Here is a 14,273-nt window from a genome sequence, read left to right on the forward strand (position 1 = left end):
AAGGAGAAGCAGGTTCCATGCAGGGAGCCTGACATGGGACTTGATCCCAACCCTCCGGGATCATGCCCTGGACTGAAGGTGGCGCTAAACCGCTGAGCCACCGGGCTGCCCTCTTGCCTTCTTTAGCAGGGAATTTTATAGGACTTAAATTCCATGATAGACATTCTGGGAAATATTGAAGAGTGATAGATATGTTTGAGTATATCTGGGAATTTTACTGAGTGTCCCAAAGAGTTCTCTAGGAACCAGGGGAAAAATGACTGCTAAGGTAAGGGAAGGGTAGGGGCTGAGCCATTCCCGTGCATGAGCCTACCATTGGTACTGGAACTTTTTTCACAAGACTGAGTCCCATTAGAAAGTCTGCCATTGGACAAGGTGGTTGGAGTCATATACAGTTGTCAAGTGTTGGTTGAATACCTGGCAGCCTGATGATTGAAATTTTTGTACAGAAACATAGTCGGGATTATTCCAAATATACATATGCCCAATAATTTCTAATTAAATATCATATTATTATATTCATGACTTGTCTGTCCATGAGTGCCCTCATGCCCTGTCTGCTCTAAGTAGTACTTTGCCAGTTAACATTTTGGCTATGAAACTTGAGCCTCTCTGGCACATGGGTGGAGTTCTCCCCACGTGTCAGATGTTGGGTTAATGCTAGCCCATCAGGCAGGTGACCTAAAACTGAGTATGTATGGCTGTACACTTGCGTCAGTATTTTCCTTTATGTAGATTTCATCTTTTTTATGCATTGCAGTTCTTTTTTAAGATAAGAACTATTTGGCCACATTCTTTAAAAAAAAAGTCTTGACTACATAAATGATATTTCATAGTACTGTTACTGCAATTTTTTAAAAGATTTTATTTATTTTTTCATGAGACACAGAAAGAGAGAGGCAGAGACACAGGCAGAGGGAGAAGCAGGCTCCCCACAGGGAGCCCACTGTGGGACTCCATCCCAGGATCTCAGGATCACACCCTGAGCCAAAGTCAGATGGTCAACCACTGAGCCACCCAGGCATCCCATTACTGCAAATTCTTAAAAATGGTCAATATTTTGCTTCAGTTCTTGAGCTCTATGTTATTATGGAAGTACATTTTATTGTCATTGTAAATAATAGTATATCAGTGGATCAATAGTTTTTCAGATAAAATGTTGGCTCATTAAGAAATAAACTTGATATTTTAAATATATATATTTTTTCATTTGGAAAGGAAATATATATATATTTAGAAGGCATATGAGATTCTGAACTACAGAAAATGTGTAAAGCACCTCACATAATTAGAGGTAAAACATGTATTTTTTCTCAATACATTTTACTTGGTGTGTGTACATATGCAGATTTTATGCAAATATTTTTATCAAGCCAGCAAGTAGAGTCACTGATGTCACCATAGTTCCCATGTCAATACATTGGAGATTATTAGTCCAGATGATGATTCTTCCTAAAGCCACTTAGGGCAAAGGACTTCTTCAGATATTTGTTCAGGGGTTCTTAAACTATAGTCCAGACCAAGGGAATTGTATTGAAAATTTGTGGGTGTGTGTTTATGCAGTTTTAAGTTGGGATGTCCAGAGCTCTGGTGAGATTTTCATTGCCAGTCAGTTACCCAGAAGAAGCTAAGAATCCCTGCTTTAGCACTCAGCCCACAAGGCAGGGCTGAACTGTGGTGCCTTCAGTATGTCCTTAGCACACTCAGTGCACTAGATTGGTGATTTGGAAAAAACTTCGATGATTTATCCCTAGTGTTATTTCAAGCTTTACATATTCTTTTTTTTTTTAAGATTTTATTTATTTATTCATGAGATACACAGAGAGAGAGGCAGAGACATAGGCAGAGGAAGAAGCAGGCCCCCCACAGGGACCCCAATGCAGGACGTGATCCCCTGACTGGGATCACAGCCTGAGCTGAAGGCAGACGCTCAACTTCTGAGCCACTCAGTCTTCCCGCTTTATATAATCTTTTAAATGAAAGTGATGCAAACATTTATTATAATTCATTACATTCAACTCTGTACTTCATCCATTATTCTTGGATTATTTCCTACCTGGCTGGTGTGGGTGTGGGTGTGGGTGTGTATGTATGTACCGCAATAACACTCTCAACAGACATTTTGGCGGAGTGTCACAAACCAGAATTAGAAGAGAAGTCCTAAAACTCTCAGTTTTGGAGAAAAATACTCCTGTTCATGCAAGCTTAAGCATTTACGAACTAGAGTTTGTTTTTCTTTAAGAAATCAATTGAAAGTTTAAGTTCGTAGTTTTAATATTATTTGAAGGAGGTATGTCAAAAGGTGTCAGGCTACTTTTAGGTTGTCAATCCTCCACTATCACTGGTTCTCAAATTAAAGATGATTTTCTTGCAATAGCATTTCGACAAACATGTATACACACAATTGTAAATAAAATAGTTTGCTGCATTTGCTCTTCTTAAACATCTACTAACTATTGGACAAATTTATTACAGGAATAGAGACCATGACTCATGCTTGAATCATAATAGACTTCTTTGATTGCTAAAATGAGGAACTATAAAATCTCCTTTATTCAGACTCAAGGAGAAAATGATTGTATTGTCCTGTGAAGTCATTAGGCATTTTGTAGTGTGGAGAGAATCAAAGCAATGGATATAGCTAATTCAGTTTTCTAACAATAAATATTCTCAAACAGGGAGTTGTTTTCTCCAGTGATTGTCTTTCCATGGTTAGCCTAGGGGAGAGGAACATTAAATGCAAAACTCCTAATATCAATACAGTGTGTTGGGCTTTTACATCCTCTTGGCTGCTCATCTGGCTTTTTTCATTGAACAAACATTGCCTAAACTTTTTACTGGCTCATCACAGAGGGAGAGGTAGAAAACAAAGCAGCACTCATGAGGCTGAAATGGACTAGTTTCCTTTGGTTTGGCTAAAACAGCACATATTCTCATATTCTACCCTCATTGTATTAGTCTTCTCAAAACGTAGCATGTTGAGAATTTCTGAGGACTCTTTAATATAGTTTAGTTTGCTTGAAATTAAGCACTAAGGGTTTGCACTTAAAAGTATATGGGAAAAATAATATAGCTTTGATCACATAAAGTCTCACAAATTTTCATGGGACAGACTTAGGAATTGTATAATCACAGTTTGTTGAATTTATACTTTACTTTTAAAACAGTTTAATTCTCTGAGACAGGATGACCTAATATATAACCCCCCGTCACCTATGGTAAACTCTGCTAGCATGCTAAAGACCAAAGAGAATCATCAAGACATATCATCCTCTAGTAGCACTTAATCTGACTCTGGAATTCATAATATTACAGTTACGGAGTATTGAGAATTTGTCTGTCAAAGAGATATTGTTATAATAAAAATATTTATTAATAAGGCACTATGGAAAGTGAACTATTCACTCTATGCATCATTTATCGAGCACATACCTGACATACCTGTGTGCTGTAGGAGCTCACCTACTTTTTTTTTATTATTTACTTATTTATTTATTTATTTTTTTAATTTTTATTTACTTATGATAGTCATAGAGAGAGAGAGAGAGAGAGAGGCAGAGACACAGGCAGAGGGAGAAGCAGGCTCCATGCACCGGGAGCCCGACGTGGGATTCGATCCCGGATCTCCAGGATCGCGCCCTGGGCCAAAGGCAGGCGCCAAACCGCTGCGCCACCCAGGGATCCCAGGAGCTCACCTACTCTTTAGCAGCCTCTGATCACTGCACCTGTACAGAAGGCAGAAGAGAATCGTGCTGGCACATACATAAGTGCTCAAGCATCTAACACAGATCTGTGTCCAGTATGGCATGGGGCAGCTATTTTCATTATGTAGGGATATGATCATTGGTCATGGAAAATACGGTTAGTGGGGAGGGAAGTCATGGAGGAGTTTCCTTATTTACATTTGGGATAAAATCTCTAATCCCTGCAGACACCCACACAGGTCCCACAGTTTATAAAAGGGATAGTTGAGGTTGGGCAAAGGGAAGCAACCATGTAATACTGCATTTATTCCTTTATCACATATTTATTCTGCATCCACTATATTCCAGGTATTGTTCTGTGTATTGGGGATATAAGCATGACCACTAAATTCTCATGGGGCTTATATTCTAGTGGCTACTCCTATAAACACTTCACATAACCACTTAATTTCCATAAAAGTCCATATGAAAGATGCTACAACCCCCATTTTGTAGATGAGGAAACAGGTCTTGAAAATTGGCATAACTTACAGAAACAGCATATGTACCCATGCAATGCTTTCTTAATCATTTTGCTATCCTGCCTGTGGATACTTGGAATGGAAATGTATGTTTGCAAGAAAAGAGAGGCAGGGAATTGAGAAGGTGGAAAAGAATTCACATTGCCTGCCAAATGTGCCAGCCACTGGGCCAGGCACCACACTCAGCTTATCTCATTTTGTCTTGCAACATTTTATTTTATGAGGGTAAACAGTGTGCTAAGGGTTGCAACCAGTTACGTGGAAGGATCAGGAATTATCAGATTCGAAGGGTTCATGATTTTCCTTTATACCACACCATGTCAGAAAAGAATAGAATGAGGAAACAAACATAGAAGAACTTATTTTTCAAATTTGCTTCAGAAGTCTTGGGACAATTTATTTTAGCTTGTTCATTTGTTTGTAATCAAAGTCATAATCATGTAGCATCTTGGACCTCGTATCAGATTTAGTTAATGAAACAAATAGGTATTTCTGCTTTTAAAAAGAAGTTTGTATGATTCCCCCAACATGTGTTAGGGGAAGGTTTCTCACATCCTTTTTTATTTTTGAGAAAAAGAAGAAAAACTGTGTGGCAATATTGTTTGAAAATTTTCACATCCTATTTCCACAGAAGTTTTTGGTCTTTAGGAGTCCAGAGCATGATTTTTTTTTTAATTAAAAATTGGCTGATCATATGACAGGCAAGACAGGCAATATGGTTTTATATTCTGAGTTTCTCTCCATGCCACATTGGCACATCACATACATGGAATCTACTTGTCCTTTTTCCTGCTCGCTGGTAGAAGACCTCAGCCCTCTGCTTACAGGTCCTCTGGTTTTCCAGGGAACTTCCCTTTTTCCAGATTGCCCAACACACGGTGATAAGCAGGTCTGCTTCCCAACCCTGGCCCAGCACTTTCAGGGTGCCTCAATGTCTATCACACCCCTTCAGTACCCCAGGGCAGTTGGGATACTAAAGCCCTTGAGGTACTAAAGCTGCTCAGGTTTCTGCTTAAAATGAGAAAACACTTCTTGGTGGCCATCAAGGAAGTGCTATTTCTCTTTCTCTGTCTTGACTAGGATCTTAGTAAAAATACTCCTTTGACTTTTTTTTTTTTCTTCTTCTACGTGTCCCAAATGAGAGAGCAGCAAAGCTGGTGCAAGGAAGAGGCATTATATTACTCAGAATCTCCTCTCATCACAAGTTACCAAGGCTTTCTGTTAAGCTCTTCACTCTGGGGTACCTTTTCCATCAGAACGATGACTCTGCTGGGAGTTGCCCAGTCCTATTGCAAAAAGGCTTCTGGAGGGTCCACCCTGCCATGCCCAGATCAGTTGAAGGTACTTTAAGATGTAGGTTGGGATGCCCCACAGCATGTCACAATACTAGAAATGAAACACCACAAACATTGCTGTGTTTTATCTTTACAACAACTCCATGAGGAATGAATATTATTTCCATGAGTCAGTTAAGGCTTAATGTGATGGAGTAACTTGTCTGAGGATATGGAAAGTAAATGTCAGAGATGAAACATTCATGACTTCTGAATCCAAGTTCAAGACTTTCCACTATACCACAGTGTCTTCCGGTGAAGAAGAAGAAAGCCAACAAACAAACTTTAGTTTTTTCAAAAACATGAGAACCAGAAATTCTCAACCTTATGTGTCATAGAATGATACCTATAACAAATACGTATTTCCACAACCCAGAGATCTGGAATTCAGGCAGAGTAGTACTTGACCATGTTGTTAAGACCAATTGTTCTCATCTTCAATTTTGGATGATCAGTGGTCACATGTGGTAAACAAGACATCAGATTTGAAAGAAAGCATTGATTTGATTGATTCCAACTGTAAATCTGGAATGCATTTTTCAATTTACAAAGTCATAGTTATTCTTCTAGGCCTCTGGATTAGATAGTACAATTCCTATGCAAAACAGATTATTTACTGACAGATTTTTAAACGACAGATCTTAAAGAGTAGAAAGAATTTGAATATATTTCCACTTCCTTCTCAGTGACCAATTGAAAACAAATTTGTACGGTAGGGTTATTGAAGTCTATGAGCGCTTACATCTGAGTGAATTAAAAATCCATAGCACATTACTGTTAAAAAGACAAAGCCAAGGAAACACAGTACCTGTCTCCAATTACATGTTGTATATGATGCTGAATGTACGTCTTTGAGGGCTCACATACATATGCACACCACGTGGGTTGTCAGACAAATGATTCGTGTGGGTGGTCTCAGACAACATAACATAAACCACTTATTCAAATAAACCCGTTGGTTCCTTTTCTCCATCCGTGCTGCGTGGAAAAGCTCATAGCTAGCTGTCTTAGGAGTTTTTTCTTTCCTGATGCTTATCCCCCAAACAATAAGCTAAATAGCTTGAAATACTTGAAATGATTTGAGGGTGGGAGACACTGTTGTAAAAATGTAAAAACTTTTGCTAAAATGAGGTCAAGATCATAAACCTGATTTCAAAAATGAGAAAAAGCATGTTATGGATTAAAAGTCTGCAAAATATACTTAAACACATATAAACACACATATAGTAAATATATGTTCTAGATTTAATAGCAAAACTGCAAACCTACCTCCTTTTGCCTTTTACTTCTATGCTACTTAGCGACAGGCAGAAAATAGCTGGAGCTTCTCTGCTTAGCATTTCCATTATTTCCTGCTCTCCTCAGTTTCCAGAAATTTATCCTTGACAATTCCACTCCATAGAGCGGGTCTGCAGTAAAAACAACCTAATAGGTGTCTTCTGTCAGAAGCTAGAGATTTTTGTATAAATTTTGTCTTCTTTTATTTGAAGATAATCTACTCAAGTTCCTGGTGTTAACATTTGTGTAAACTACCTTAGAGACTGAGGTTCTAATTATGTAATAAAGTATGTAACATGAATTCTAGGATCCTCTATCATAACAGTTATAAAGGTGAAAATAAAAACTTCATAAGGAGTTTTAAAGTTTAAAAGAGGTTCACATATATTTTCATATTAATAAAATTAATACATATTAATCTATGACATTTAATGTACATCATGTTAGTTGTTATGAACTTCTTGTCATATGCTTTATTAGTCTTATTTAATGAAAGAGCACCATCCTACTATTATTTCAAGATCACAGATGGGAAGAGTGTATGCATATGTATGTATATATGTATGTTCGTATATGAACATATAAATATATGTGTCATATATATAAGATATAAAATAATTTGCTATGAACAAACATTCACAATTGTATTGTAGTATAGTTTACCTTTTTTTGTTTCATAAAATTATTTCAGCCCAGGTCAGGGGTGGTTTAATAAATGTTCAACTCGATAATTTCATTTTACAGAAATGAAATTAATTCTGAGGGAGTACAAGTAATTTTCTCATTTTTGCACACAACATTAAACAGTGCAATTCAGGTTGCATTCATATGCCAAGTAAATGTGTTTACCTAATCTCTTGACTACAGACATACAACATAAAATGATATAAAAATGATTAATTATGTGTAATAGAACAAAGGCAAGCAGATTATATGTCCTTTCATGGTTACCTAGAGATGGCAGCTAGCCAGGGTATTGAGTAGGAGTTGAGAAGTAGCTGCTGAGCGAGGCATTACAGCCTTATAGCTCCCTTTATATTTGCATCGAATGTGCAAATAGGTCTCGCCAGTGGAATGCCAGCGGAAACAAAGTCAAAGTGTTTTCTCTGAGCTTTCTTCCCCTATGCCAACTCTGACAGAGGAAAATGAGGCCCAAGAGATAGAAGAGTCATAAACAAGAAGTTGCCTGAGTCTTTTTTTCTTTTTCTTTTTTGAAAGTCGTCTGAGTCTCTGAATCATCATGTAAAGGAACGCAACCTGCTGGGTACAACCAGGTCAGACAGGTGTTCAACTGAGAGAGAAATTTCTGCTGCAGTCCCTAAAATTTTGGAGTTTATGATAACAGCTAGTGTTATCTACCTAATATAGAATTGAACATACATTTTAATAAGGAATTGATATCATTATGTGATAGCTAAAAGTAAGCTCTAAATATATTTTAAATTAAGAAATTTAAGAAGTAAATTATCTAAAAAGCTATAAATTCTGCGTAAACTAAATGCGTATTTCCCTTTTTGTTTTAAAGACAATGTATAAAAGGTTACTTTTTACTGACATAATTTATAACGAACTCTGTAATTAGTTACACAGATATCTCACTTTTTAAGGAAATAATAGATAACAAGGATAAATTGTTTTTTTTAGAGAGAGAGAGAAAGGTGGGGCACAGAGGGAAAGAGAGAGAGAAAATCTGAATCAGACTGTGCTGAGCATGGAGCCTGGTGAGTGGCTCAGCTCACAACTGTGAGTTCATGACCTGAGCCAAAATCAAGAGTCATTTGCTTAACCAACTGGGACACCCGGGATACTCTTCTGATAGCTGATATAATTTACACATGTAACTTTCTAATTACATATACAAGTACCATATCACTTTGCAGAAAACAAACCGTACAAGCAGCATATGGCCAGCACAACCAGAACAAACCGGAATTTGGAGAAATCTCTATCACATTTAAGCAGTGATCTCAGCCTATCTCTGTGTGCAGATTTGTGTCACATGCATCTACGTGCACATTCTTGATCATGGTGGCCTGAAGCCAGGATCCAGAGGTGGAGGTCTGTTGAACCACTTCCTGTCTGTGAGACTTAAGCAATTAACTTTACCTCCCGAAGTCTTACTTTTCCCCCTTTGTAATATGAGAACAATAATATCTAGGCTATAGGATTTTTATGAAAGTAAAACAGGATAATACGAGTGGAAGTATCCATTTATTTGAAAATTTAAAAAGTTCCTATGTTATTGGTTGTTATTATTTATTGGACCTTATAACAAAAAAAAAGATAAAAACTCATAGGAAAGCTTGACTTAAATTCAGCAGACATTCACTTTTTGGAATAGAGTCTTAATATGTGTATATTTAAAAATGTTTCTGTTTTTCTCTGCCCTTTTTGTTCCCTTGTAATGGGTTTTTTAAAAAAAAAGACAAATTAGTCATCTGAGACAACCCATACAATCCACTCTTGTAGGTCAAAATGGAGACATGTTAATGGAGAAAAGATATCATTTATTTACAAACACTTTAGTTAACTGAAGTGACTCTGTGTATTCAACTGAACTTAGAGCTTCTAGGGGTCACTGTGTATAGGAAAAAAATCAAGTAGTCATCAGAATTAATCATGCTGACGCCTGTTTGTCTGATATTTTTTAGAATATTGTGGGAAGCTAACAGCAGTGAAATTTGGCAAACAATTTGGAATGTGTGTGTGTTTTATAAAATGTGGCTTTTAGATTTGTAGTTAAGCTGTGACCCAAACCCCATTCTCTGGAGTTCTGGGCAAACCAAGTTTTCAAATACAAGTGATGCTGAACATCAAATTGCAAAAGGTATAATAAATTTAATGTTCACAGATGTGAAATTTCAGAAAATTGTCAATTAAAGGATTACTGTGCTAGATATTTCATAAAAGGTGGGATTCAATACCAGAATTTAGATGGAAGAGAGGTACTTTTACATGCTCTCAGTAAATCTATAATGTGATTTGACTTAATAATTGAACATTCCTTTAAGTCTCATCTATAAGAATGTTTCTGGTGGGACAGTACACGTGTCTTCAGAAAGTGGCACATAAAATTAAGATTATAAACCATAGACAGCAATATAAAATTCCTGTATTTAGTAAGATGAAAAGTATAGTCTCTTGGGAATAAGAACAAAAGATATTAGACCTATATAGCCAGCAATGGAAAACACAAAGATTGTGGTACAGTGAGTTTTCATTTGAACAGATATTTAAGATTAAATGTGAATCTGTTGTATGTCAATTAAATAAGAAAGCAAAGAAGTCTCAAAAATTCCATGAATTAGGACAGTTGCATGGCATCAGTCTGTGTAAGGGCTCTACAGGGAAGGATTGAAGTCCAATATTGCACAGAGACAACCTCTTAGAAGAAAATTTTGAAAAAAAAATTTTGGATAATAAGTGTTAAGAATCTCACAATAACATTTGTGTATTTCATAGCACTTACCAGATCCTTATTTAAAAGGTCTGTCATTTTTAAGTGATTTTTGTTGCCTTCTTTTATGAAAATGCAGAGAACAGGATTTACTGCTCTTGTTCCTAACCACAGCAGGGTAACCCAAGACTTGGGTAGAAAGCAATTAGGGAACAACTGCTCAGCCATCTTGGGTAATTTGAAGTTCATTAAACCCTAACTTGTCTCCTTTTTTCTAAATGTTTCTTTTATCCTTATTATTAGATCCCATTTTTCAGTCTTTTAATCATTATTTTGGCCGTGGTCTAAATCTGCTTCATATTCTCTAATTTTCTTATAAATTGTGCAGCCTACAACTGAACAGAAATTTCTATCAGTCCCCTTGATTAAAGTTTATTTTTGTTTTTATTTTGTTTTGTTAATAGTTATGTAGGTGCCCAAATAACTTGAATATGATTTTTTAAAGTTTTCATTGAAAGCAGGAAGTTATGGCATTCTAAGAACAACCCAAGGTCATTATGTGGGACTTCAGTATAATTTTCTCTTCTGGACACAGTAATGAAATATCATCTTCTTCCAATTGTATTAAGCAAGTGACAGCTTAATTTGGATAGTAACTTATTCAGATGTACTCAAAGACTATTTACTGGCCTTTTTTTTTGCTGTTGTTGCTAAGAAATTTCCTTTTCTAAAAAGGTTTTAGTATATTTCGATTGAACAATTTGTTAAGAAGTAAAAACAGAATTTACTGGTAGAAACAATAGCATAGTTGTCATCTCTCATTCACTTTTTTTTTTAAAGATTTTATTATTTATTCATGAGAAACACAGAGAGAAAGAGAGAGGCAGAGACAAAGGCAGAGGGAGAAGCAGGCTCTATGCAGGGAGCCCTACGTGGGAGTCAATCCCAAGTCCCCAGGATCACGCCCTGGGTTGAAGGCGGCGCTAAACCGCTGGGCCACCCGGGCTGCCCCTCTCATTTAGTTTGAATCACTGACTTCTATTGATGATGTTCTTGTGAACAGTGATGCATCCTGCTGGTTCATAGAAATAAGCAACTCAGTTCTTTGGGGCTTATTTTTCAGAGCTCAAAAGTATTCAGTTTCTAAATTACATTACATTTCTATCATATAGACAAAAATTTATCCTTGACTCTAAAGCATGACATTTTAAGTCCTGTATGAAATGCTACTGCCTTGAGGAAAAAAGAGAATGGAAAGGAGAGAGGAAGGGTTAAATTTTAGACTTATTCTTATAATTATTTGCCACGCCTTGTTACTATAAAGCATTATTCATTTCCAGGAAAAACAGATATTTCTAAAAGAAGATGCTTCTACATCTTGCAATGATGAATACTTAAAATACACTCTTTTTAACTCTTTTAAAGAGAAACACAACGGTATATTCTTTTTTTTTTTTTTTTTTTTAAGATTTCATTTATTTATTCATGAGAGACAAAGGGAGAAGCAGGCTCTCTGCAAGACGCCTGATGTGGGACTTGATCCCAGGACTCCAGGATCACAACCTGAGCCAAGGTCAGTTGCTCAACCACTGCGCCACCAGGTGCCCCATAACTGCATATTCTAATTAAAGGACTTTAGATTCCAAAGATTTCCCTATGTCTACTATACATAAATAATTCTAGAGAATAGGAAATTAATTTTCATAACTATTCACTGGTTAGGCAGCAATTATAAGTACAAGAATTAAGTTTGATTTTTTTTTTCATAAACTTCAGATGACTATGTGGCATTCTTTGTATCAGATGCGTTTGAAAGGTCTGAACATTGTGAATTATCCCTTATATTTCAAAGTTTTTTAAGATGTGGTTTAAAAGAGAACACCTGTGGTTGGGATGCCTGAGGAATAATATTTGGTGAGATCTGTTAAGGCTATCAGAGTTCCTGAGGACCAATTTAGATTTCCACTTGGGCTCACTTTTTAAAAAATAGTTTTGTCACCTTGAAATGTGTATTTCAAATCACATTTATGTTTAACAGCTCTTATGTGAATCTGTTTCAAGCATGTATCTGTTAGGTCCAGTTCTTACTAGAACATTGTCTAACAATTGCTTAGAAACTATATGGAAAGAACTTTAAAAAAGAAAAAAGGAATTTGTTCACATAGTCATTCATTCACCAAGGATATTGTTTAGTGCTGAGAAGGCCATATACATATTCATGATTAGGCATTCCATCGGTGCCAAGAGAAGATGACATTAGTTTTTTTCATAATTGTAGAAAATTTGAGTTGATGACACTGATTCAATGTGTTTTTTATGAAGATAAATTTTTTTATCTGTCCAACAGTTGTCAGGTTGGCAAAGTCAGGATTAAAAATCCAGTGCTTCGCTGTTAGGCTATATTGAATGCTTTTATGAGGGTTTCAAAAAAAATAGGATTTAAAAAATGGTGACAGTTACCAATTTTTGGACAAAATAACTTTTCCTTCTTTTTTGAATTAGATAAGGCTAATAGATATAAGGGCAAAAAGAATATCAACTAGAAGTTTTGTTATAAAAAAGGAAAGGAGTGCCTGAGTGGTTCAGTGGGTTAAGTGACTGCTTTTTGCTCAAGTCAGGATCCTGGGGTCCTAGGATTGGGCTCCCTGCTCAGCGGGGAGTCTGCTTTCCTTCTGCTTCTGCCCCTCCCCCAGCTTGTGCGCTCCCCCCCTTCTCTATCTTGCTCTCTCAAATAAATAAATAAATAAAATCTTTTAAAAAATAAAAAGGAAAAACAGATTTCTGTATCTACTTGTCTTCAAGTCCTGTTTTCTCTCTTTCTTTGAAACATCACTTGAATGGGTATAGAATGTTCTAGTTTTGCTCCTAGATTTGGACTTAATTTCTTGTCCAATCTTTCAGGGCGATGTTCTGACTATTCTCTCTCCTTTAATCTCTAGCCAATCATCTGGCCAATCACTTTATTCAAGATTTCTTTCTTTCTCCCTTTCTTTTCCTTCTCCTCCTCCTTCTCCTTCTCTTTCTCCTCCTCCTCCTCCTCCTCCTTCTTCTCTTTTTCCCATTTGAAATCACTGTTCTTTATTTCACCCATCTATTCTCTGTTTCTGTAATTTTGTCATTTCAGTAATGTTATAAAAATGGAATCATAGAGCATGTAACTTTTTGGATTTTTTCATTCATAATTCTCTGGAGATTTATCCAAGTTGTTGCGTATATTCATAATTTATTCCTATTACTGATGAGTAGCATTTCATACAGTTTGTTTAATCATTCACCCATTGAAGGATATCTGGGTTGTTTCCAGCTTGGAACTATTACAAAGCATGCTACTCTGGACATTTGTGTACAGGTTTCTATGTGAACAGGTCTTTGCTTCTCTGGGATAAGTGCCCAGAAGGGCTATGTCATATGGTAGCTGCATATTTATTTATTTATTTTTTAAGAAACTGTGAAACTGTTTTCCAGAATGTCTGAACTATTTTACATTCCTACCAGAAACATGTAAGTGTTCCAGTTTCTCTGTATCCTCATCAGTATTTAATGTTGTCAGTACATTTTTAAATTTTATTCATTCTGCTGGTATATAGTGATATCTCACTGTGGTTCTAATTTATACTTGCCTGATGGCTAATGATGTTGATCACTTTTTAATGTGATTTCTTGCCATCTCTACATTCCCTTTGGTGAAATATCCATTTCTTTTGTCAATTTTTTAATTGGATTTTTGGGGGGCTTTTATTGTTTTGAGAGTTCTTTACATATGCAGGATACTAGTCCTCCTGTTGACATAAAGTTTGCAAATATTATCCCTCAGCCTCTACTTGATCTTTTCATTTTCCTAACAAGATCTTACGCAAAATGAAAGTTTTTAATGTCAATGAAGTTCAATTTTTTTCTTTTTTTCTTTTCTGGATCATGCTTTGGTTTCAAGCCTAAAAACTCCCTAGGACTAGATCCCAAAGATTGCCTGTGTGTTTTCTAAACTTTTCATAACTTTTCAGTTTTACATTTAAGTCTATGACCCCTTTTAAATTAATTT

The sequence above is a fragment of the Canis lupus genome, chromosome 14 (assembly GCF_011100685.1).
Source record: "Canis lupus familiaris isolate Mischka breed German Shepherd chromosome 14, alternate assembly UU_Cfam_GSD_1.0, whole genome shotgun sequence".
NCBI lineage: Eukaryota > Metazoa > Chordata > Mammalia > Carnivora > Canidae > Canis > Canis lupus.